The sequence below is a fragment of the Diadema setosum genome, chromosome 2, assembly GCF_964275005.1.
Source record: "Diadema setosum chromosome 2, eeDiaSeto1, whole genome shotgun sequence".
Classification (NCBI taxonomy): domain Eukaryota; kingdom Metazoa; phylum Echinodermata; class Echinoidea; order Diadematoida; family Diadematidae; genus Diadema; species Diadema setosum.
The window spans coordinates 47654952-47680863 of record NC_092686.1 but is presented as its reverse complement, the minus strand read 5'-3'; the positions used below and the strand labels follow the sequence as shown (position 1 = coordinate 47680863).

The 25912-nt window shown below is 38.5% G+C and overlaps 1 long non-coding RNA gene across 2 annotated transcripts in view; it reads right to left on the bottom strand.

Moving 5' to 3' along the window:
- The window catches only part of LOC140246317 (uncharacterized), a 158446-nt gene extending 137189 nt beyond the window's left edge, over positions 1-21257 (bottom strand). Inside the window, exon 1 of one of the 2 annotated variants that reach the window (XR_011902457.1) lies at positions 21165-21257. This is a non-coding gene — a long non-coding RNA (uncharacterized lncRNA). Of the gene's footprint in view, positions 1-5428; positions 5648-21164 lie in introns of those variants that run through there. The other variant, XR_011902456.1, reaches the window with a different exon arrangement.
- Positions 21258-25912: the final 4655 nt, after the last annotated feature.

The window sequence follows — 25912 nt, the reverse complement described above, 5'->3', positions numbered from 1 at the left end:
CACTTTTTGCTCAGATGCCATCTTGGCTGTGCAAAGTTGGGTCAATGGTCAAAATACTTCATTCTGTATCTTCGTTATAGTGTATACAGAATTTGGTACCAAAGATGGCAGACCTGACTCTCTTTTCTAATTGAGAATCCAAACATCACACGGCCAATGTCTCTAAACACAGATGAAACGTATATGGTCATGTCTATTGCGATCAGGACTCGAATCATTGATTAAAAAAAAATCGGATCACCTAATTTGTCAGTCTTGACAAATTCCAAGTCTAGTTAAAATGTGCTTTAATCTCTTTCTCCTCTGTGAGTTTACACAAACATGGACTACTCAGAAATTCATTTTTTTTTTAATGCTAATGATTACTGCAACTTTGATTATAAGCCATCATCATCATCATCATCATAATGATATTGATAATGATAATGAAGTAATACCAACAGTAGCAGCAGAGATGAGAACAAAAACACATTATAACCATTATCAATATCATCAATACTGTTATGGTATTACTATCACTACAATGTACTTTTGATAAAATAGTATCATATCATTGTGTAACATTACTACATCAAAAGATGGTTAAGTTGCCCTATGTTGCGCATTATAAGGGTGGTGAAAAGCATCTGGGCTGCAATCATTTTTGCAAGGAAAACTGAACAGACATAAATAAAGAACTACAGTGTGGTACGGTTATTCCAAGTCGCAAATACTGCAGAGCCATTGCCTTGATTCAAACCTCATAATCATTTAAAATTACAGTGTACTTACACCGGGTACTGACAAATTTAAAGACAGAAGACCATAAAAAACAAATGAATATGGTCATAAAACTAGTCATCAATGCTGTAACACTTGTACATATAATAATCATGCAAAATTTTCATAACTGCAAATTACCTCAACATCTTTATAATATAACGGACTACAGTGTACATGTAGGGCATATATGATGAGAACTCTGCTAATCAATGACAGACGGGAAAATAAGAATCTGCTGCACATGCTAGATTGTGTATAACTAGCGGCAGGGTCTTGAATTCAAAAGTTACCTTCGTTCCACCATTTCCACAGTCAACGTGTCATGGGCTACACTCTTGCCACACCTTGGCTTGAAGACCTGCAGCTGCAAATGCTACGTGATATAATCAACCCCACGTTTCACAAAGTCATGGTCAATGGACTTCCCCTGCCGGAATAGCATCACCACTCAAGTACCGCCTTGTAGCCTACTCCATGGTGTAATACAGCAAGTACATGAGGTGTAAAAGCAGCAGAGCAGTGTTGCGGAAGCCTTCTAAATGTCAAGTGAGGAAAGCGCTCTGGTATGCAGCTGATGAAGTCAGTCTGCTGTAAAATAAATCAATGTGCAGCCTTGATTGCCAGTCTTAACATTTAGCATCTCATTAGGAGAACTAGAACCACGGGAATGCTCAATCATGAACTGATAACTAGTACCGGTATACAAAACCAAAGCTTTCTCCTCTCCCCTTCTCACAGTTGGATCACATGAATGCGCTCAGTATGGGGCTAAATCTCACTGATGAGCTGATCATGAGAAAAACCTATGTTGTTTTGACTGTCTCCTCTATTCAACCCTCTATGAGTTCCATGAGAAGCAGAAGGGCACTGAGTCATTGATTGCCTTTTGATTACTGGTGGCAAGGTCACTATGTCTTTATGTCAAGGGTGTTCTGCTCTACTGTACATTCACTACGTTACAACAGAAGGTTTCAGCTCATGCATGCATACGAGTATGTGTGTTTATAGCATTGTCAATTTTCACTGTTTTCATAAGAACCTTCAGAAACAGACTGAAGAGAGACATGAGTGGACGTGAGTAGACTTGGGTCTCATTTTGGAAAAGATGTTACGTTAGTAACTCTTGCTGACATAGTAATTTTCTGTAGCAACAGCTAATCTGGAAGCAGGATTCTTGTCATTTTGCCATTGCAGCAAGAGGTTCTGTAATAGCAACTTTCTATGAAATGGAGCCTACATTTCCATGACTATTGGTATTATTATCTATTCCATAAACGCATGCTGGCTGACAGATAGTATTGCTGTACCAATGACCTTTCAATGATACAGTGTTTCAGACTATTGGAGTGCACCATTCTGTGACAGGTTAAATCCTTACACACCAAATCCCAGATGGGTTGCATGATCTTACTTCCAATAGTTCCATTGTACCATATCCCAAACAATTAAGCTTGTCAATAAAGACCAGTCATGTAAGACCATGACAATGAGTTGCCTCTCAGACAGGTAATCTTCATACACAGGTCTATAATCACATGTGAACTATTTTGGGAGGGCAGCAGTCTTCATTGGTCCCTGCACAGAGCTGGTCCTTACAGCTACACAGTTTTACAGTACTTAGGTTCAAACATCTTCAAAACCAAACTGCACCTTTAGGTTGCACACTTATTTCTAACAGTGTATCCCTACCATCTTACTAACAACACCTATGATATTGCCTTGCATATAAACTTGTTTCCTTTTCTTGTAACTAAACTTACCCAAGTTGACTCCACATTTTCTTGAAAGAAATATTTACATCCACGACCCAGCTCAGGATTTGACATTTGAATGTTTCCATTATCAAGCACTTCCCTCTAATGAGGGATAGGGATTCCTTCTAACAACTTCCTGCTATTTCCGACAAAGGAAATCATACTCTAGTATCCACGCCTTAAGTTAAAGACTTCTGTGGCTCAACCATGAGACCAAGACACATATTCTGAGGTCAATATAATATTAATAGTGACAACAGAGACAGAACATCCACCTAGAGATTCATATCTAGATTATTCTAAGCCTCCCAGAAATCCCATTAAAAACACCTATTAGCCGTGGTCACACGTTGGCAAAAGATCGCAAACTTTAAGATAATGAAGTCTTTGCAATCTTTAATTGGTCGTCCATTCACACTGACAGCCAGACTTCTTGATCTTTGGATCAAGACATTTGGGTCATTAGTGCGCATGCGCAAGGAAGAAGAAAGAGCCTGCCGGCTCATGGCTAGTGATTGTGACATAAAAATGAACACCTGTAAACACAACAGTCGTGCATTTCTGAGGCACTGCCTGAAAACTGGTGGTGGACTGACCACGTGACAAACTTCACAAAGCTTTAGTTTCTAGCATTCTGGCAAAAGATCAAGAAGTTTGGCAGGGGTGGGGAAATATCCCTAGTTTGAGCAGAAATTTTCATGGGAAGTTTGTGGTCACACTGGCGAAACTTTGATACCTTCAGCTAGCGATATTAAACTTCTCGACCTTTTGCCAGTGTGACTGTGGCTATTGACTCTGACTATCCATCAGTCACACAAGGAGTTCTACTCCTTTACATATAATTCTATATGCATCAATAACAATCCACATCACAGAAAGGAATAATATCCTTTTTCTTTTTTCAAATTTTGCAAATTGATGCCTGACTGTTGCATCTGTCCTATTTCTAGTATCTGGCTTGATTACAGTAACCGACAGTGCAACAGAGACAGCTGCAAGTCATGCCTCATTACTATGCCTACCATTAGTCACCTATTGTCCACAGACGCTACCTGCAACTGCAAAACTCAAATTCATTGACATGCAAATGAGGCTGAGAATGAACTGCACACACTGTTCTATATTAGCGGGACTGAGAGACCTTGAGGCTAGGTTTTAATTGCTTTGCTGCGCTGACAATCACAGTTCTCAAGCAGTATTGACTGCACTAACATGATGACTGATTACACTTGATTTACAGTGCTCGGTGTTATTCATGACTTTAGCATAATGTACAATACGGCACATTACTGTATAACTTTCATAACAACAATACAAGCAATTAAGAAATAAATCACATAAAAATAGGAAAACACATGGTCAAGGGGTTGGAGATTATTTGATGGAGTGGAAAGAAAAGGGCCAGTCATGCAGTAGGCCTGTAAATGTGCATGAAAGCATTTGAGACCGAGAAAGGAAGGGGTCAGCATTTGATCCGGATGTCAACTTTTACACTAGACTGTTGCAAAATTCATACAATATTCTGTCCACAAGTCACTAAATCAAAGAGATTTTTGTTTCTAAAGCTCCACATGAAGTGGAAATTACTTTAATTTTCCAGTGAAAGAGCTGTTGCACCATGACATCCATATAAATCTGCATTTTATTAAAAAATATAGAAGTCCAACAACAGCAAACCATCCATACACCTGAGTGATCATGTCTTATTCTTTGCTGACAGTACAATCACTTTGTAAATTAAATTCTTCACACAAGTACTTTCACATAAACACAACACTTGGCATGCAAAGTGTAGGTCTACTTGGTTTCAAACTATTTTGAAAATTCCTGTCAATGTGTCCAAAAACATTCCCGATTATCAAGTGATGTCTCCTCCTTACTAATAACCCCTTGCTGGTCAGCCTCTAAATCTGCGGTAGCTGTCTCAGACTGTTAAACCTTCCCCTAGACATCCCTGATATCTGATTTAGTATCCTCATACACGTCACAATATGAAAGATTGAGTGTGAACAATTATGAGTGTTAACATCCAACCACTGACTTTACATACAATTGTAAGTAACATGAGATGCAAAAAACTAAGATAAACTTATCAAAAAACATTCCTCTATCCAACATAAACCTTTAACAATTTTATTTAACTGCCTCAGGCATCTTTTTCCCCTTTGTAATTGAGTATGTGTTGTGTATTTGAAACATGACAATTTTCAGCAAAGATCATTTTCAATGATGATGTTATGCATTCCTGAACACCTTCAGAGCTCTGAACAATGTGTCACATTGTGCAATTTTCCTTTGAACAAGCAAGGGGAATGCCAAAGGTTTCGTTTCCTTGCTGCAGCTCACTAAATCACAACAAGAGTCGAGCAAGTGAGCTGAGGGGATGTTTGGGGGACTTCTGTGCATTTGAGTTCAGTGACTGCCGTCTACAATAAATCCTTGTCAAGGCAACCAATGCATATAATCCCTCTCCCAGACGAAATGCATTGTTGAAATACACACAAAACCTTCCATAAACAGTAGGTCTTGACTACCAAGCTCTCCTCCCTAGTATATCGGCTATATGTGCCTCCATCCAAAGACACACAGTAAAAGTCAGACAGCCCCGTTACGTACGAGTATATCCAATCCAGTCATGCCCAGTGAATTGAGCTACGTGTAAACCATGCAAGCTGATTTTAATGACTATTATATTCATGTACCAGCCAGACAGCATAAGAGTGAATGCCACATGATTGCTTACTTCCACCCTAACATCTTCCATCCTAGCATCATCATCTCTCTCTCTCTCATACTATTAATGCACCCAACAGATCTACCTCTGTTCCTGCGATTACCTACAGTGCCCAATTAAAGTCACATCATCTCCGTCATGTATGACATCCACTTCCCCTCACATTCTGCGTACTCACCTTGAAGCCACTCTCTTCCTTGAAGATAAAATCCGACTAAGCTGAATATTGTCCACAAACGCTTTTCAAATGCTCTTCCACAGTCACAGAACTAAAAACTCACTTCCTCCTGATCCACAAGAAGGACTGCAAAGCTAGAAACACTGGAAGAAAAGTTCGAGCAGCGACACTTGCATGCCAGGGCCCAGTGAACTTCAAGACCAGCGGTTTACAAACCGTTTCTTCTGGCTACCCAAGCATGTTGAATCTCACAGCTCACATGCTGGGTAAACATCTGCTTGTAGACTAGACTCACCACCAGGAGTACACTGGCATATTGACAATGCTACCATCGTGGCAGTGTCTTTTCTCAAGTACTGCATGAATGCATCTTCTTGTTTCACATCTTACATATCCAGACTAAAATATCTCATCTCTGCTTTTTCTTCATATATACATATGAAATTTGGGGAAAAAAATCTCCAGTTTCAACTGCCTTCAACCTATTGATGCAGTGCATCTATTTTAATAATAGTAAATTTGACATGTAGTATTCTGAAATCACTATCTACTGGATGTTATACAGATACTTTGAAGGACAGTTTTGATTCTCAACAAGATTTGTATAACATTTCTGTGATTATCATAATCTGAACTGATTTCAAGTTTACACCTTTCTTAACTGTCTCTACAAGCTACATATCCTGGCAATTGTACACCGTGGGCCCCATGTCTTTGCAATTACGGTACATGCATTTTGCTCACCTTATACATTGAGACTGTTAGCGGTCTCTTATCTATTTGGAATACCAATATTCAGGGTGCAACAAACCTGCTTTATTGTCTGCTCACAATCTGTAGTGTATTATAAAACTCACTATCAAGGAAGTGATGTGAATGGGCACAAAAAGGGTATAAGACCCATAGTGAAATGAATATGAAATTCAGAGAAAAGTGTGTTAAAAATTAATAATAGTGATGATTGGCTCTATGTTAGAGCAAATGAACTATAAAGAACTGGCCAACACAGATTCAGCCATTATCAATTAATCATCTTTATACTACAGGGCACTTTTTTTTTTCTTTCCGATCAAAATCATTGTAAATGTATTGTTGGGGGAAAAAGATATATCAAGTTTTGCTAGTACATACTCGTAAGTCGTACATGAATGCAACAAGTGCTTTATAAATTTTTAAGTAAACTTATAAAAACAGCTGTTTAAGGAGGCTAAGAGGGGCAAATATTCAAAGTTCACAGCTCCCTGTGGTGAGTTTATTAAATGGTGAGTCACCAACTAGCCACAAATCAAACATACTGCCCTCCCCTTCCCCTCACCCTCTCTCTTTCCAACTTCTCAATAAATGGCCCTTATTGCTTGATGGGGAGATGCAATATGCTGCTTCACAAGTGTCCGACAACAGTTAACCTTGTCAAAGGATCAAGGTAAAATCCTGAGTGGGCAGAAATAACCAAATTTCAAGCTGAAACAAAATCTGACTCCCCTCTACCCATCTCCTCCACGCAGTAACTCGTATCTCTCTACACACTTGATATTTAGGCCAATGAAGCAACATAGTGGTAACCTCAACACTATTCAATGAAATACATAGTTGCTCTTGGTAAAGCACACATTACAGTAGCCCGACCAGATGCAGTGTGGCGTCTCCGTTTTTACAGTGCTAGAGCGAAACATAGTATTTCTGGAGTATTTTTAGTATGTGCATGTATTGTACCAAAAGACACCTCCTCATATTAGAGCATTGGATTGGAAAGTTACTTCCCAGTACTCCATATGGCAAACCAGTCAATGTTTCACTTACTGTCATTCAGTTCAGACGAAATAACTCTGAATACAATGAAACTTAGACCTTTCAGTAATTGTAAATGTTGTTAAACACCAAACTTTTTCTCCTTTTTGTTTCTAATATAATTTATAGGCCGCAAGTCCATGGTGGGGTTGTAAGCACAAGTGCAGTTAATACGGAGGCATGTACATGTATGGTACTCATGTACAAAGATCTTTTACTTTGACAGTAATTCATTTTGCCCTGATACTCCATCCCTTTGTTGACAGGTTGAAGAAGCTCATGGAGAGTCAAGTTTCCTACTCAGATGGTAACACATGCAAACCATGCTAACCATGCACTGCACATGGAATATGCTAATGACAAAGCATTGCATTCCTCCATCACCATGGCATAAAGAAGAGCTCCATTCTAATCACAATCCACGTCTTCCGGGCCGTAAATCAAAGAGGCATAAAGGCTCAAGTACACAAGTTCTGTTGATATTTCAGATGAGAATGTTTGCCAACCTAATATCCTGCTATAGGAACAAGAACGCTCATCAACATCACACTGACAGGTATAGGGAGTGTATCAAACTTTGGTAAACAAACAACTGACCATTACTCCACTGACCACTTTGGACCTGACTTTATCTTCTTGATCAAACTGTTCTCTATATGTCTTGAATCCTGTGATCAAACCAGACTTTGAATACACTAAAATTGCACCACCCATTGACCAATATTTCATTCACAACACTTTTCAGTGCTCACAAAGAAACATATTCTGGCATCAACGCATACAAGAAAATGCAGTAATATTGTATGAAGAGTTTAAAAGCAAACACCGATATCCCATCGATTTTTATCAATTTGAGGTATTTTAGATTGAAGCTGGTAAAAAAAAAAAATGACAATTTTGACAATAGCTTCAAAACATTTCTTGTTTTGAAAAGATTGTATTATCATTGAAAAGGTTTGATTTTCTCATCTATTTGATGAGGATCTCACTTAAAACTCTTTGAAAATGGTGTTTATCTGTTTTTGCACTTAAATTCAAAAACATGTAAAAATATGATCCTGACATGAATGTGATGTGCACACATATGTAGAAATCTCTGTTCATTTACACTGTACTCCCAAATCATGAATTTAACCACTCGCAAAATTGCTGGAAAGTCTAGATTTGCAAAAATTAGACTCGCTAAATTAAATAGGCCTATGTGATGTATACAGCTGTACAGTAAGAGCCACAGGATATGGCAATAACCATTAGTCAAAAGTAAACAGAGAACTACATTGTATACCCTGTCCATCTTATATAGTACGAATGTATAATGGTACGTGTAAATACAGTATGTTAATGGCAAAATCAAAACAAAATGTATAACTGAATATCATCAATGCCTCTTTTATGCAAGTAATGCATAAAATGAAATTCAAAACAAAATCAAAGTTGATAAAATAGTACTCTATAATAAGGATCTAGCTTTCATCTTGTCAATTTTCATCTATTAGCAAATTGGTTTTAATCCATACAGTAAGTATCCAAAAACTCTTGACATTCAGCTGAATGTAGATTTATCCCCCCCCAAAAAAAAAAAAAAAAAAAAAAATAAGAAAAAGAAAAGAAAGATGAATTAAAATGGTAAGGAGAGGGTCTTAAACACCAGTGAAATCAATGGATATCTACAAACATACAGAATAATGTATATTATCAACATGACTGGCATGGTACAATGTAATTACACTCTCTGTTATGATTGTCCTTTCTCTTTTAAATCTACGGTAGAAAAACACACACACAAACACACACACACACAGAATTTAACCCGTTGAGGACGGTTTGATTTTGCTACAACACGCACTTCCCATAGACACCTGCCCGAGCATACTCAGGACGCGTCCTCAACAGATTAAAGGTATAATTTACCATTTGCAGATGAAACAAAAACCCAGCATTAGTGCTTTAAAATAGTTCTAAAATGTGAGTTTGGGATAGAAACAACTACACTGTACTGTAAAAATTTGAATCCGTATAATCGATGTTAAGTATTGTTAAATACACAAAATGTGAACAATAGTTATAATAAAAAATGTTTCCAGACTAAACCGTCTACAGTTTTGGTTTAATGAGAAAAATAGTGATATCTCCTTATATCTTACGCTTTATTGCGAAAATTTTATATGGTAGGATGTTTTGTGATACAACAGACCTACAGTGTACTCATATGCATCAAATGTGATATCTTGAACATTGTTTTAATCACTGTTCCCAAAGGTAAACAGGACCTTTAATGCCACCATCCTTCTTCTCTCTGCTGCCATCATTTGAATAGGAAAGTTGAAAAAAAAGACACATTTTTGCCTTTTATTCCTTGGAAGAGTTTGAATAGCGATGACTTCTAAGTGTCACAGCTTGGCACGCAGGTAACAGTCAATAGGACTCATTCTGTGCACAGACAAGGGAAATACTTCTCTAGAAATATCAATACAGCACTGTCCTTGGGTTTCCACACAATCAATACTTTTTCATTTTCAGACTACCATGCATTCTGTATAGAGGAGAAATCCACCAGCATTAGGTAAAGCAAAAGTGCGACATAATCAAAATCATGTATAAAGCACAGGTGCCAATGGATGGAAAGTGTACATACTCATCATTATAACTGTTATAATACAGGTACAGAACACTGTTTACAGCAGATAATCTAACCATTATAAATTGGCAAAATCAACACAACTGAATGAATGCCGCAGAGCCAAGCCCTGTTTTATCTGACGATCTGTGATTCCAGTGTACATGTTCTGTGAGTTACAAGTGCTGCAGCTGAAATAATAATGCCAGAGGAGCTTGAGTTCAAGTTCGGATTTATTTATATTGCACACTGTATGGCATCATGTTAAATGCACACAGAACGGTGGTTGTCTGTATTCATGATAGCTAAAATTATGTCATTTTCAAAATTTGAGTGTTGCTATACATGGACATGAGCCTCAGCTTATTCTTCCAGTAAATTCCACAAATGGAATACATGACATGCGATAATGGCTATGTATTTAATAATAATAATAATACATGATGTTTTTAGAGTGCCTTTTCCACTGAATACAATATATCGTCAAACTTCATAATAAATCTCTATTCTGCATGGTCAATATTTATAAATGATGGTCATCTGTTGGACAAATTAACATTTGTTTTTAAATTTTGTAAATCTTGGGATTGAGTTTATGGCAGTACTTATATACTTGTACTGGCTGTTAGAGGCAGGGAATATGGACTACATTTGTACAGCACTATGCGCTCATACTAGAAGCAAACATGGCGCCAAACCCAGATTGCATAGCAATATGAATTGCACACATTAATGTCAACTGCACTAGAATGTCTCTCTTAAATGGTTAATGATTAAAAACCATCAAATTCTACATGGTATAGCTGTTACAGTAAATGTGAAAGCTTTCCCAGTCTTTTGATGTCATTTTGCTGCCACCATCTATGGTCTGATACAATAGACATGAACTGGCAGCCCAATGCTGCAGTTTGTTATCATTGTTATTATCATCATTACTCATGTTTTATTGCCATCATGACTGTCACACAAATCAAATGCTTGACATAAATTATACATCTTTTGAGTAAAAGCTATGAACCATGTTCTCTTTTATCTATTTAATGATTAGCTTCATCAAGGCATAACATTATTTCCTCATTGTTAGATTATAAATAATAGGCAACATTGCATATTTCTGACCCAAGTACTTGTATTGTCTGTAAACAAACACATAATGGTGGTCGGTTCAAACGCAATGTACCAGTACTTTACATTTGTAAACCTAAGATGTAGATAGCGATAAGAAAATTTTACACAACTACAGAGCTGAAATACACATTTGTGTACGGTATTAAGAAACATATTTTTAGCTTACTATTTACACCATTAAAAAAAAAAAAATAATAATAATGGCTGAAAGCAAATTTGCAACATGTTTGTCCAAAATATCATTGTCAAAATACACTGTAGTTTGGCCACTTCCAGTCTTCAGGGATGAAATGTTCATGGAATTTAGCCTAATTCTGACTGCACGTAGGCAGTTTGAACAGTTAACTGCTAAAGGGCAATTATAGAGATATAATATTACATTGCTGGACCTTTTATTTCTGAAATGGTAAATGCGATAGCTTTGTAACAGCTGAAATGGTAAATGCACAGTTTTGTACTCATTGTTTCTGTGGATCCATACAAAGAGTTGTATCTTTGACAGGCATGGAGTTGGTCACGCAGCTGTTGTATGGAGTAGCATACTTGCAGTTAGCAGCTGGCAGGAAGACTATACTCAGAGTTTGAACACTCCAAAACTCTAAAACTGGCTTCAGAAACGTGATTATGAACTAGCAAATCTTAAAGGCTGAAACTCCTCAAAGTCTTCCCTTGAAATGCAATTTACAGTTTGTGCAGGGCAAAGACTACACAGTATAGCCACATTGTTTTGCAGAGATCAAAGTTAAAGGAAAGATTCACTCATTGATACCACTCTCTATCTCACAGCAATTAGGGTACTATGAAGAGCTGTTCAACTGTCAAGACCAAAGCTCTATTCTAGCACCAACAAATTAGAGCATCTTTTGGCTCTAATCAGCTTTTTTGTCAGGACACAGCCCTGGGATCAGCTCTCCATGGCTCATTGAGTATCTAATCGCACAAGAATTCACCAAAGATTCCTTTGTGTTATGACTGTCAGGAGACGCAACTGCACTGGGTGTAGGCCTACATTATATCAAGGTGTTTTTTTTTTTGTTTTTGTTTTTTTTTTTCTCCAGACTGCAAGCCTCTTAGTGAGTTTTGAGGTATTGTGTTTTTAAAGGGTTGTCTGCACAATACACTGCCACCAAAAGAGAAGAAAACACACAAAAGCATGGTAAAGGTGTCAGGTCTTCTATTTTTGTTTTCTTATTTTTGAGGGGACAGAGAGAGAGAGTGAGCTAAAAGAGACATCTTCAGTGACAGTGAGGACAAGGCGACCTCCAAGAAAGACTTAGGTGGAGTGGTATTATTTCCCGCTGGGAAAATCTTTCCATTTTTCTTCCCTGGAGGTGACTATCCCATCTCAGTAGTAAGGGTGAAATGTCACACATACCTACCGTGCATATATACCTAGCATATTTTGATATCATGGACATGGCAAAAAGGCTAATCAGTAATGAGTTGCATGATCCACAATATTTCTGTTGAACTGCCTAAGCTGTTCACCCATCGAGGACAAGTCCTGAGTACTGTATATGCTATAATTTTCGCATGCATAAATTTTCAAGAATTGCCGCTGTCACACATTTTCGCGAGTGGTTAAATTCGCGATTGGGGGACCAGAGAAAATATGAAGTGGCAAAGAAAGTGTGAATTTTCAACTTACAGTTTGTACTAGCAAATAAGAATGATATTAGTTATACACTGCATGAAAAAAAAACTTACCAAACTCTGCGAACTAGAAAGTTAGAATTTAACATTTTTGAAGTGGCTAAGTCCATTTAAAACTCAATTACTAGTAAATCGCGCTAAATTTCTGATGAATGATACGAGGGGTACGAGTGAATTCAGCGGCAACCAGCTGGAGCTTAAGCCCCGGCCCCTAAAGGGGACATACTTGTGAAGACGTAGCGGCATGCAAACGCAAGATGCATGTAATCAAGGGCGACACGCTGCGCGTGTGTAACATTGTGGCACAATGAAAAAAGTAATAGGGCCTTCCTTGTAAGTTTTCTACCCCCTTGCGATAATGGATTGGCTCTCTATTCGTAAGTAAGTAGACGTAAACAAGCTTAGCCAGTACGGTCTGTTCAGTAAGCTGTGGCATGGTACATACTAGTACTGAAATGTTTGTATCATCAAGGCAAGGGATTCATTTTGGAAGGTAATATTTTCGCGTGTTGTTAATTTCGCGAATAAATTCGCGAAAATAAAACCCCCGCGAAATATATAGCGTATACAGTATACTCGGGCAGGTGTCTATTGGAAGTGCGTGTTGCAGCAAAATCAGTCTGTCCTCAATGGGATAAACTGTATGTAATATGCAATGTATAATCATAGCATTTCCATTTTCTAGTTGATCTCATATTTTTGAATAACATTTTTGCAGATTTCACTTCATCTCATTTTCTCTGACATGGCATGCGCAGCTTTCCCGAACACTGTTTTATTAAAGGTCCAGTTTACCTTTGGGAGCAGTGATTTCAAAAATGTTCAAGATATCACATTTGATACATATATGTAGGTCTGTTGTGTCACAAAACATCCTACCATATAACATTTTCGCAATAAATCCTAAAATATAAGGAGATACCAATGTTTTTCTCAACAAACCGTAACTGTATACGATTTAGTCTGGAAACATTCTTATTTTAACTATTGTTCACATTTTGTGTATTTAACAACACATAACATCAAGTATACAGATTCAAATTTTTACAGTGGTTGTTTCTATACCTGACTCACATTTTAGAACTATTTTCAAGAACTAATGCTGGGTTTTTGTTTCATCTGCAAATGGTAAATTATGCCTTTAAAGTTGTCAGCCCTGACAAGTTGTCAGTTTCTGACAATTACCACACAGCAACAGTCAGTGACCAGAGCTTCTCAGCCAAGCAGAACCAAGGATTCTACTAAAATTGTCATAGGCTGACAGCAAAACACCGATTTTAACGCCTATTGATCTCAGTTAATTGTAGATGTAATGTAAGAGCTCTGGTCAAATACGGTCCAAAAAGAGGTTCCCATTCAAAAAGTCACAAAAGAATTTACAAGTGAGAAAAGAGCATGTTCGGTGAATTTAGTACTAAAAAGACAGGTATACAAAATACCATTTAACGTAATACCAACATGGCATCTGCATATTGCTCATCATGAAACTGTGTAGCACAAATACACGAGTGCATTTATTGCTTAATGTTTTTGTTTAGTATTTTTGTTATTTGCACTTTTACTATTTTTTTTTTTTTAGTCTTATGGCATACTGTAAAAGCGGACACTTTGGCGGTGTTCAAATTTTCGCGCATTTCGCGCAACTGGAAACTAGCGCGAAAATAAAAGCATGTGAATATTTTTGCTTGCCATATATATATATATATATGTTCCTGTACTTGATATCTTGATTAAAGCGGAATTAAAAACACACTAAATTCTTCTTACCCAGCCAAGTGCGAAAAATTAGTCGCACAAAAATATTCACTTTTACAGTATGTGAATTTGCTCTTGTAATGCTGCCAAAAGTCTTACATGTAGCCACCATAGCAACTGTGGGGTATCTAATAACACACTTGACTGTAACTGTCTGCAAATACTGTTTTCCATTATATATTCCCAGCATGAAATTATCGCGAATTGGAGCCGACTGCCTTTTTCGCAGCATGAAATTTTTGCAGATTGCCTCTAGCATTCAATGCATATAGTGAAGAAAAGAACTTTCTCGTGCATTTAAATTTCGCAAATCCTGACGCTCGCGAAATTGAAATGCACGCGAACATTCCTTGTTTTACAGTATATGTTAAATTATCTTACCCAGCCAATGGATGTGATGCAATAGGGAAAGCTTGGCACATGGTAAATACATTGTATATCCACACTCCTGCTCATGTTCCAACAAAGATACGAGTGTCTAGAACATCATAAGTGTTTTAAAACAAGTAACTGCTACAGCCTTCATCGCTGCTCCTACTCTACATCCAATTTGCAGAATGGAATGTACTGGTAGCTTGACCACATTAACTCATAGAACTCCGTTTATTAGTCTGCACCACCAGCATTAGGTCCTTGACTTATTATAGCCTCTAGTACTAGGCTTCACAAATTTCGAGTACCACATGAAAATGAAATCTGTGGAAGAGCTTTCTATTCCTACTTTTAATAGGATGAATGAAAGATTGTGTTTTTGTCTTTTGCAGAAGATCCACCAGGTCCTTAGAGTTATCTACACGTACGTTCAGCATTGGTTTGTGTAAACGCATTCACACATAGCCTACATGCATGTGATGCCATGCATAGTTTTGTTTTGAATGATATCCACTCAGTCTGAAAAACAAAGATTGTGAAAACCAACTTCTTCACAATCATACAGCAGATTTCAAGATTTCCACGCCCTCCCCCCCCCCCCCCAAAAAAAAGGAAACAATGTAGTCGGTGGAGTTGGTAATCACAGCACAAGACCCTTCTGTTTTGTTTAGTTTTTTTCTTCTTAAAGGGACTGTACAGTACTGGTTGAGGTGGGGATTCATGTTTTGAACATTCCTAAGTGAGATAATGAGAAACCTCTTATGAAATATGAAGGATTCAACATTTATTTGATGAAAATTGGTTTTCAAATGTCTGAGATATCCCAAAAAGTGATAATAATAAAAGGCGACAGGCCACGCCTTTTATTAGGATCCCTTTGTTTCAACTTGTTTTTGGATATCTCAGCCATTTCAAAACCGATTTTCATGAAATAAACTTTTTTTACCCCTCAGAATTGCATGCTCTTTGACATCTCATAGAGTGGTTTCTGAATATCTTGCAAAATGTTAAAAGCTAAATCTTCACCTCAACCAGAACTGTACACACCCTTTAACCCATTGAGGAAAAGTCCGGAGTATACTCAGGCAAGTGTCTATGGGAAATCCGTGTTGTAGCAAAATCAAACCGTCCTCAATGGGTTATCAGGATTAGACACCTACTCAGGTCTGTTGATTTTTTTTTATTTCAAATAAACAAAGGCAAGGGTTCCATACTGATGTAGGCATCCCCCCCTCCCCCATCAAAACTGAAAAATCTGGTCCTGAGATCAGCCAAGGGAGGCATAGACCAGGGATGTGAGACACTGCTGGGGGTGTTTCATCAACGTTTGTCAGCGCTGACAGTTCGCTGACAATTTCAGCAAAATCCTTGGTTTTGATTGGATGAGATGCTCTGGTCACTGACTGTTACTATGGTGATTGTCAGCGATGACAACTTTTTGCGCTGACAAACGTTGATGAAACACCCCCCGGGACCCAGCTCCCTAAATAGACTACAGTCTGTATTGTCTGTGCACAGTAAATTTGAATATCTCCTCTGAATTACCTATGACACCCGGCCAGTAAGTCAAAGACTTGTAACTTGGAGAGAGGACCATTCAAAGAATCCAATCCTAAGCCTGAGGAGTTCCATGTGATGTATCCATGCCACGGGTTGGTCAATTTATGCAATCTGGATTAAATTCGTTATGCTTCTGTTTCTAGTTATCATTGAGTAGACTTGAAGCTGTTCACTGATGTTGCCTGGACTGGACAGTTTCTGCACACAGAACCCTATAGAACATCTAAACGTTATTCAAAGAATTTAATAGAGGATCAGTCTATAGATTTAGTGGTCTAGAAACTAGTTATAGTCATAGATAACTATACACAGCCCAGTCGCTGTATAATTTACTATAAATAGCGACAGGGTTGTACCGGAACAGCCCACAACACAAAGAGAGCTTAGCGATCGCTTAACGATCGCTTTGAGTTTAGATACATGAAATCATTTTTTGTCACCTCAAACTCATTTAACTCTTCATTATTGACACTACATAGCTATGTTGTCGATATTGTCATACACATTTCACAACTTAATGAAAATGAAGATTACAATGTATATATATGCAGCATGTGCGAACGTTACATCTGATAATTGGGAGTTCACGCGATCGACCGTGCTGCTACCAAAGAGCGCATGCACGCAGTAGATCGCTGCACTTCCATCCATGCACGCGCACGCATAATTTGCATAATTGCTGAGTGGTCAACATGTACATGCCATTTTGAATTCTGCAACAATGAACCCCAACAGTCGGGGATTGCGCTAGAAATTGCCATTTTTTGTTCAATGGACTTCTCATGAGGGCTCTCTAAATGTACCTTCTGTACCAGTAATATACCTGGTAAGCATGCACTTTACGTGAGTAACGTACAAATGTCTAGATATAAAGTAACATATAAATTGTTATAAGTTCTGTAGTTGTGTTGTGGTTCCCCACATTGATGGCGAGGCCTCGTCTGTCTGACGATGTGCAAAGCACAGCGTCTTGTCGGGCTAAGTCATCTAACATGTCTAACGTTACACTCTAGTGGAAAGAGTTTAAGTAACTATACACAGCCCAGTCGCTGTACGTAGACCTGTACGTCACAGCGTATTCACAGCGTCTGGTTGGGCTAGAGTGGGTTAAGTAAACTCTTAATACTAGTTCGACACCATCCTTTCTACATCTTAAACTTATGACCTTTGTGTAACTTGATCAATGATAACAAAGCGAAGAGGTGAATCAGAATCTTCCATGATGATCATGTCAATTGAACATGTGAGTTGTGAAGTGGCCTTTATCATTGACCAGGGCTCGACCTTAACTTTTTTTCTAGGAAGCCAGCCGGGCTCCTCAGGGACCTTTTTAGGGAGCCAAACTGAGTTTTAGGGAGCCACGGTTCCCTCAGTCACAATCAGCAGTAGAGGTCTATTGCGTGTATTAACCTGGTGGAGAAGATTTCATTTAGATATAACATGCATTTCTCCACAGACACAAGCCTGAGATACCTTGTTCTTAGTCTCTAACACACAGTGTGTGTGTGTGTGTGTGTGACTGTGCCTGCCACGTGCACCTGCGTGTGTGTGTGTAGGTGTTTTGTGTGGTCCCTCTCCCATTCCCTTGTGTAATTTCTTACCCTGGTCTGATCATATCGTCTTTCTTTCTCGGTTCCTTCTTTTTTTTTTAGCTGCAAGGTGTGGGTTAGAAACAATTATGTAACGCCACATGTTGATTGATCAGCAGAGCTGCCAAGCTTTGGAAGCACAAATCCGTACTCAGCAGCTCCAAAATCCCTATTTTCCACCAGAATCTGTATTTTTTCCATCTCCCTCTTTTTGCCATTTTGAATTAAACTCGTCGACTTATAAGGCCTAGTATAACATTACAACACATGCTGAAGTATCGAGCTGGTCACCAGCACGATAAAGAATCCAAACTACGCAATGTTCAGAGTTGATTGATTGCTTTCTCTCAATGCATGTGTACAAGACTACAAGTACATGTATGTACCTCCAGAAACTTGCTGGGCTGGTTATGGAAGCTTCCACTATCTAGCAGGGGAGGGGGAATGCTTTCATCTTCTCAAGAAAGCTTCTGTGTCAGTGAATGCAAAACTCTGTTCGCTGTTTCCAACTATTGTTTACTATAAAACATAATCATGCGTTGTTTTCAGGCTTTTTAATTTTACTGGATTTTAAACATCAGTATTTTCCGAAAGTACCGGTATTTCAATTTCTTTTACCCTAACTGGAATCGGAAAGTCTGCTATAACGATGATCGCAACATGCCGCGCTGTGCATGTGTGGTTGCGCCAATGTGCAAACAAGTTTAAAGGAATGCGCCATGTGCTTCTGCCTAAGAGGTTACTGCAAGTTCGATGGATCGAATGCGCCATAGCTGAGCTGATGGCTTGTTTACGGTAAACATGCAGTTTACATTCGATACGAAGAAGTCATTACGTTTTTCACGAGGAAAAACATACAAAACAAACAAAAACACCTACGAACGAATGTTGATAGCCAAAACTTTGAAAAGTAATAAGCAGTTATGATGAGCATGAACTGAAATTAATTGTCATGATTTTGCTAAGCAGGTGATGACTGCATCTCCTTGGACCTACTCGTAGTGAATTTGTCTTGGCATATACGATACCTTTTAAGTATTTCTGTGATTACCTTTTTAATTGACTGATTAATCGATCCTTTTTTATTGTTCAGGGAACATAAGATATTCGATTAAGTACACTATATTCGACTGTTTGATGTTTCCTACTATATGGGCCAAAAGAAAGGCTATAGAATCACGATATCTTTGCAATGATTCCTTTAATTCAACTAATGAGCTGGTTCTTCGATCGAGATTTCCAGGATATTTACACGCTGTTTATTCCAGTGCGCGCATTCTTTCGTCTGGCACGCACCTGGGTGTGGCACCTGCTTTTGTGGAAATTTCCACAAGGGGAGAGGGGTGGGGTGTCAAGTTTCTTCGAGCCGAAGAGACTGCGCGCATGTATTCAGTATTTCACAATCTCTTTGCTCTAATTTATTGTAATTCATGCTTTCCCCTTATTCTTTGCTGATACTGAACATTTAGATTTAACTTTACGAAGGTTGGTAGATCATGGATCTTTTTGTTGTGAGGTGTATGTAATTTCTTTTTTTTAATCATTCTTTGGAGGGGAAAGAACCTAGAAGAGTAAGGGGAAAGAAGAATAAGAGGGAAAGTGAAATAAAACGAACGGCACGTACGCTCAGCATGCAGTAAGCCGTCTTTTTATACCAGCATAGTTTTCATCATCACCATCAGACATCACTCAGATCATTTTAGCCTTTTCCTATCAACACTAAGAAACATGCACAGTCCCTCGAGATAAAAACCGAGGAAAATAAATAACAAATACAAAGTATCAACACCTACCAACACAAATATTTAGAAAAGACAACACACGTCGCTTCGATTCGAAAAAGTATTGCAGCAAAGTGGAGAAATCGCCGTTACGGAAATAACAGTGCGAGACACTTGAAAGAATTACGTTTAAATATTTCAAAGTATAAAGGGAACGGATAAAGTGATATAAAATGGAAGAAATCGTACCAAACGAGGTGTGAGAAACGACAGAAATAGAACGATAAGTTTAGTAGTAAGTAGGATTTAATAGGCCCTAGCAAGTTTGCAGCACCGAAAGCTACGCGAAAATTAATACACATTGGAAACTCTGTATTGCGACGAGATCCTTGGACCTTGGGATCATCAATAAACGATACAAAACAAAGGAAATTAATTCATTTTGACCGGAAAATAGTTTGTTATAAGTATTCTGTTATATGAGATCTCCTTTAATAGGCCTAGAAATACATCGAGTTTCCACGATACTCGCGGGAAAGAAAGCTCGAACGCTTTTCACCTGCACATGCTGCAGTGCACATCAATACACGAACAGAAACTCACCTCTTCCTTGCAGAAAAATGATGCAATAACGTTACAAAAACACACACACAACACTCTAAAAATCATTTCGCACTTGGGAGGCAAGGGAAAAGCGGAAGAAGTAGAGAAAATGAAGCAGACATTGCACAACGGAGCGCTTCTACCCCGACTAAAAACGAAATAGTGTACTGTTTATAGTGGCAGCTGGCTACAGTGTGTAGCTTAGCTATCACTCACGCTCCCCAGCCGGCCACACATGGGGATACCACGGCGATCGATGTAAACATCCAGGGTCCGTAGGCGACAGGGATTCAGGCGCGCGGAGTTCCGTTCGGTGTCCACAGAACGCAAGCAGCGAATTGCATGTGCGCACACTATTCTATAATAGAAGATACGAACACACACACACGTCGGGTACACACACACACACACACACACACACACATGCGGGCAACGTGGGCCGGCTGGAGAATGAAACATGTTCAGCGTGTAGTCTATATCGCAATTTCAGGGATAATAACTTCGAGCGTCAGGGCTCGCTGCGCGCGCCGGGGCCGCTCGCGCTCGTCGATAGTGTGAGTGTGTACATAAACTATGATTCTGTCTTGAAACGTGAGGCTCTACGGCAAAAAAACTTAAGGAGCCAGCCGGGCTTTTTTCATACATTTCTGGGGAGCCCGTAGCGATTCTGGGGAGCCAATGGTCCCCGGGCTCCCGCTAAGGTCGAGCCCTGTTGACATCGGTACCGTACCCTCCAGTTAAAACTCCAGTGGGAGTATTCAGGAGGATCCCAATCAAGTACCAAATCTTGGGTCAAGTTAAGACAAGTAGCCATCATTTATTATACTACTAGGCCTACTACTACTAGTAACATTAGATTAGAGACCGTCTGTTTTTCCACCAAAAGGCATGAGCAATGTGAATGTACAAATGGTTAACGTTAATAGAACCTCTTTCTATTAAACACTTACCTGCCAAAATCATCAGAGTAAACTGGGCAGACACGATGGCACACGACAGTGCGGACCGACCACGTTCAAAGCAAAGCGGAGCAACTGCTAGGATTAGGAAAGAGTTACTCAGATAACACTGTCACTAGCTGATCCCCTTGTAGATACAGTCAAAGGATCTTTGATACACTACTCACTGGACACTGTTAATTAAAATGGCCAATTAAAATAACACTCCCGTATCATTACAACATCACTCAACGTCAGTTCCTGGCGACTCACTCGTGCAGCAAGTGTCCGTTTCTGTCGCGTTGGAAGCTGTTCAGCTAGAATCACGAATTTACCTATAACACGTTAGGCATACGTTCTTTACGTGTAATTTTTTTAGCATAACACCACAGATATCACAGATATAACAAAGACAGCGTAAACATCTCAGCCAGCTTTTGGTAAATCCTTGTACAAGGACATTCGACCGGTGACAAACACGTCGGGCCGCTGTCCGGACAGACGGGGCCACAAGTCGAGGATCCTACGCACGGGACGGGGAAAAGTTAGTTTGCAGGCACAAACCCTTGTTGGTCGTAAAGGAGTCTGCGCCAAGACTACTACATGCACCACTTTGGCACTGTCCCATAGGCCCTGTGTTGAAGCTTCTCTCATGGGAGAGGCTGCAGTGTAGTGGTGCGTGTATTAGTCTTGGCGCATGCAGACTCCTATACGACCAACAAGGGTTTGTGTGCCTGCAAACTAGGGAAAAGTCCGATGCATGTATCAGTCTCCAGCACACACAAGCTGCATCAGCTGCCGCCAGTTTTATTAGTGCGTGCACCAACAACAACATCAATAACAACCCAAACAAGACATTACCGACGCGGATCGTGAGTGGCGTGGGTCCCAGGTCAATTGTAAAACCCATTGATCGATGGCCCATGAAAAGCTTTCTACTTTTAGCAAGGCGTACCGCAACTTTTTTTTCAGACCTTCAAAATGTTGGTTTTTTCCCCAGTACCGAGAAAAAAAAAAAGATTTCAAGGAGAAGGTTACATCCATTATCTCATAAACCTTGTATGTGTTTTGAGGCATCGGTCTCCCATCTAATGCTACCAATCCGAGAATTTTCAAGAGATGTGGTACTGGTATACGATTCCTACTTACTAGTATATACGTCCCAGGAGGTTATGTTGTTTTGTTTTGTTTTGTTTTTGTTTTTTTTCGTTTGTCTGTTTGTTCTTTCTTTTGTCTGGATCTGTCTTCTGGTAATATACTTGAAAAGCTATGAACGGATTCTGCAAAAGGGTAGTGTGATTATAGAATAGAATAAGATGGTTCGTTTTTCGTCATGATCCAGATCCTGGATGTTTGCTTTGAAGGATGCATAAAAAGTTCTATAGCGCCTGTAACCCGCAGCAAAACTTGTAGGCCTATTTAAGGGGATCGTATAGTTTTGGCTGATACCTAATTTCAGGTTTCTAGCATTTTTGGTGAGATAATGAGAAATCTCATATGAAATATGAAAGAGCATGTAATTCCATTAGGAATTCAACGTTTGTTTGATGAAAATTGGTTTTGAAATGGCTGAGATATCCAAAACAGAGCGATTCATTAAAGTGTGGGACCCATATTACGATCGCTTTGTTTTACTTTGTTTTTGGATGTTTCAGTCATTCCAAACCCGATTTTCATCAAATAAACTTTAAATTCCTCTTGAAATGGTCTGCTCTGTACTATTTCGTAAGTGTTTTCTTGGTATCTCATAAAAAGTTAAAAGCCCAATTCTCATCTCCACCAAAACTGTACTATCCCTTTAATATAATACCCTAATGGAACGTGTCTTGTTGTTGTTAAGTTTGATCCCTCCGAGCGCACACCTAGGACAGGTAGGATTAAAAACGATTTTGATTCACAAAAGCTTTGGCTCTGATCAGCAAATTCCTATATCCTCAAAAGAGAAGAGTTTTTTAGGCTCATTCTAATTTCATCCATTTAATATACTTTGGCCTACCACGTAAGCACTTCATGAAATAAAAGTTTTTTGTTTTTTTTTTATTAAATTATCATTCAATTCTGTCATTACCCTAGATAAAAGGATGGAATGCTGTGTAATGCTAACCATTGTGCACAAATCGTGACGTTTGTTAGACTGTTTTTCCTGAAATAAATGTTTTTGTTAAAAACTTGACAATCAAAACCTTAAGTAGACATATAGATGAGATAGGTTGCATAAATGCATTGACATTGAAAGATAATTCCTGCCAGTAGTCAGGTTAGTGGACAGTGTCCCTATCACACACTGTATCACTTTGGGATACAAGTACCAGGGAGGTGGAAGAGAGATAGTCTTCCACCTCCCTGCTATGTAGTAGTGAGTATGTAGCTTTTTATCCGCAGCTTTCTCCCCACCCCCTGTGTGTCTGAGAGAGAGAGTGTGTTTGTGTTTGTGTCTGTGTCAAGTGTGTGTGTGTGGTTTTTTTTTTTTAATGTTTGTGAGTACTAGTATAGTTGACGGTGTGTGAGTGTGATTGTGCAATAGGCCACGTTTGTGTATATTATTTGAGCATTATGTGCGTGTGTGTCATTGTTTATGGGTTTGTTTTTTTTCCCATCAGAACTTTGTCCTTTTTCCATCTAGCTTTTTGTGGACAAGATTTCATTTCTATTGCTTCTCATCCGCTGATACCTGGATAATATATAATGACACCATGGTGTTGGAGGGGAAAAATATATCGCTTGTTTCTCCCACCTTTGAATTCACAGATCTTGTTTACATTGTGAAGAAGTCGTTTATTGCTATGTTTGTCCCTCAGAGAAATAAAGGTACAAGACCGCATATCATTGAGACTCCCTGTACAATTATTTTGATGAGATCATGTCTGGCAATGAAGGGAGTGAGTGGCGGGAGAGGCCTACTAACAATATTGGGGAAACACAACTTAACTCTGGGAAGGTAGATCAGACATGAACGAAATTAAGGGGAATGGGGTCAAACTGCTAAAGGCCTACTAAGGATGTTGCTACAATCATGGTATTGGATTCATTCATTAATTTCATGTATTCATTTACTTTTTTTTTAATTGTCCATAAAAAGGAAAATATTCATGAAACGTGTGGCATAGAGCACATAATCATTCGAAGCCAGCTATGCTATAAAGGGCAGTCCAGCATGCTGTAAAGAATATCCACTATCAAGCAATGTTCCCACTCATAACTATAATATTATTATGGTGAAGCAAACATGATATATCGTGGTGCGTCTGTTCCAGGATGGGTTTTTTGTTTGTTTGATGTTAGTTTGTTTGCTGCAATTGGCTGTGACGGTTTTTTATTGTCATCATACATAAATCATGGACATTGTAACCATCTCTTTCTTGTTGGGTGTACATTTTTTTTTTGTACTTTTTTTTTTTTTTGCTTTTTAATTAACTTTATTACTCATCAATTAAAGGGTGTGTACAGTTCTGGTCGAGGTGAGGATTTAGCTTTTAACGTTTTGCGAGATATTCAGAAACCACTCTATGAAATGTCAAAGAGCTTGCAGTTCTAAGGGGTATCAAAAGTTTATTCGATGAAAATCGGTTTTGAAATGGCTGACATATCCAGAAACAAGGTGAAACAAAGAGACTCCTAATAAAGTTGTGGCATGTCGCCTTTTATTATTAGCACTTTTTTGGATATCTCAGCCATTTGAAAACCAATTTTCATCAAATAAACGTTCAATCCTTCTTAAAATTACATGCTCTTTCATATTTCATAAGAGGCTTTTCATTATTTCACTCAGGAATGTTCAAAACATGAATCCCCACCTCAACCAGTACTGTACAGTCCCTTTAACAATTTTACAAAACAAAATTTCAGTAACTATTCCAATTTAGTCATTTTTTTTCAAAATCATAACTTTATAACTACATCTTTAGTGTCGTCGTTGCAACAAAAAAAAAAAAAGAAACATATCAAAACATATAGGATACATGGAAATAACATTGGCTTTTTTAACGAGATCACAGGGTAATGTATCCATTGTATGTACTATACGTAGACTTACTTCCAAACAAAGCAGGATGATGTCTGTTGTAACGATAATATTCATTTCCAGTACTTTCCGTCCATAAAATATTGCGAGTGATGCGAGTCGTTTCCATGCCAACAACTTACATTGATGACATCCTTCTATAGCAGGCACTGTGATATTAGAAGAAGAGTATCACTGTTTGGTCAGCACATTGTCAGGGGAAAATACGTTTTACAAGATCCAATGATTAACTACCACAAAGACAGTGTCTGACCAATAGGTCTTACATCCCTCCTTGCTGAATAGTTGACAAAACTATCATAATTATAGTCACTAAAATGATAGATTAAGTTATTTTCAAAAGCTTAATTCTTACTGTCATCGCATATAAAAAAGGTAAACAAATAGTTTTACATCTGCTGTCTTGCCTCATGCCATTGACCAATACTTCTGTAATCACCCTCTCCGAAGAGTGTAAATATAAATTTTACATGATTAGTATCACTATAAGTTATATATCATGAATCTTGACATCATCATTATAGGCAGTAAAATTAGCATCGGGTTAATGCTATTATCATTCTTTTATGTATATCTTTCCTGAGGGACACTGAGATGCTTGGAAGCGTTGTCATCTGTCTTTCTGTGTGTCGTGTCACCCTCTCTAAATGGTGATACCAAAGGATGCAAGTGGCGTCGCATTGATTTAGCTATTAAAGGGCCCCTGAAATCCAAATGCATTTTGATTTGTGTTGATTTA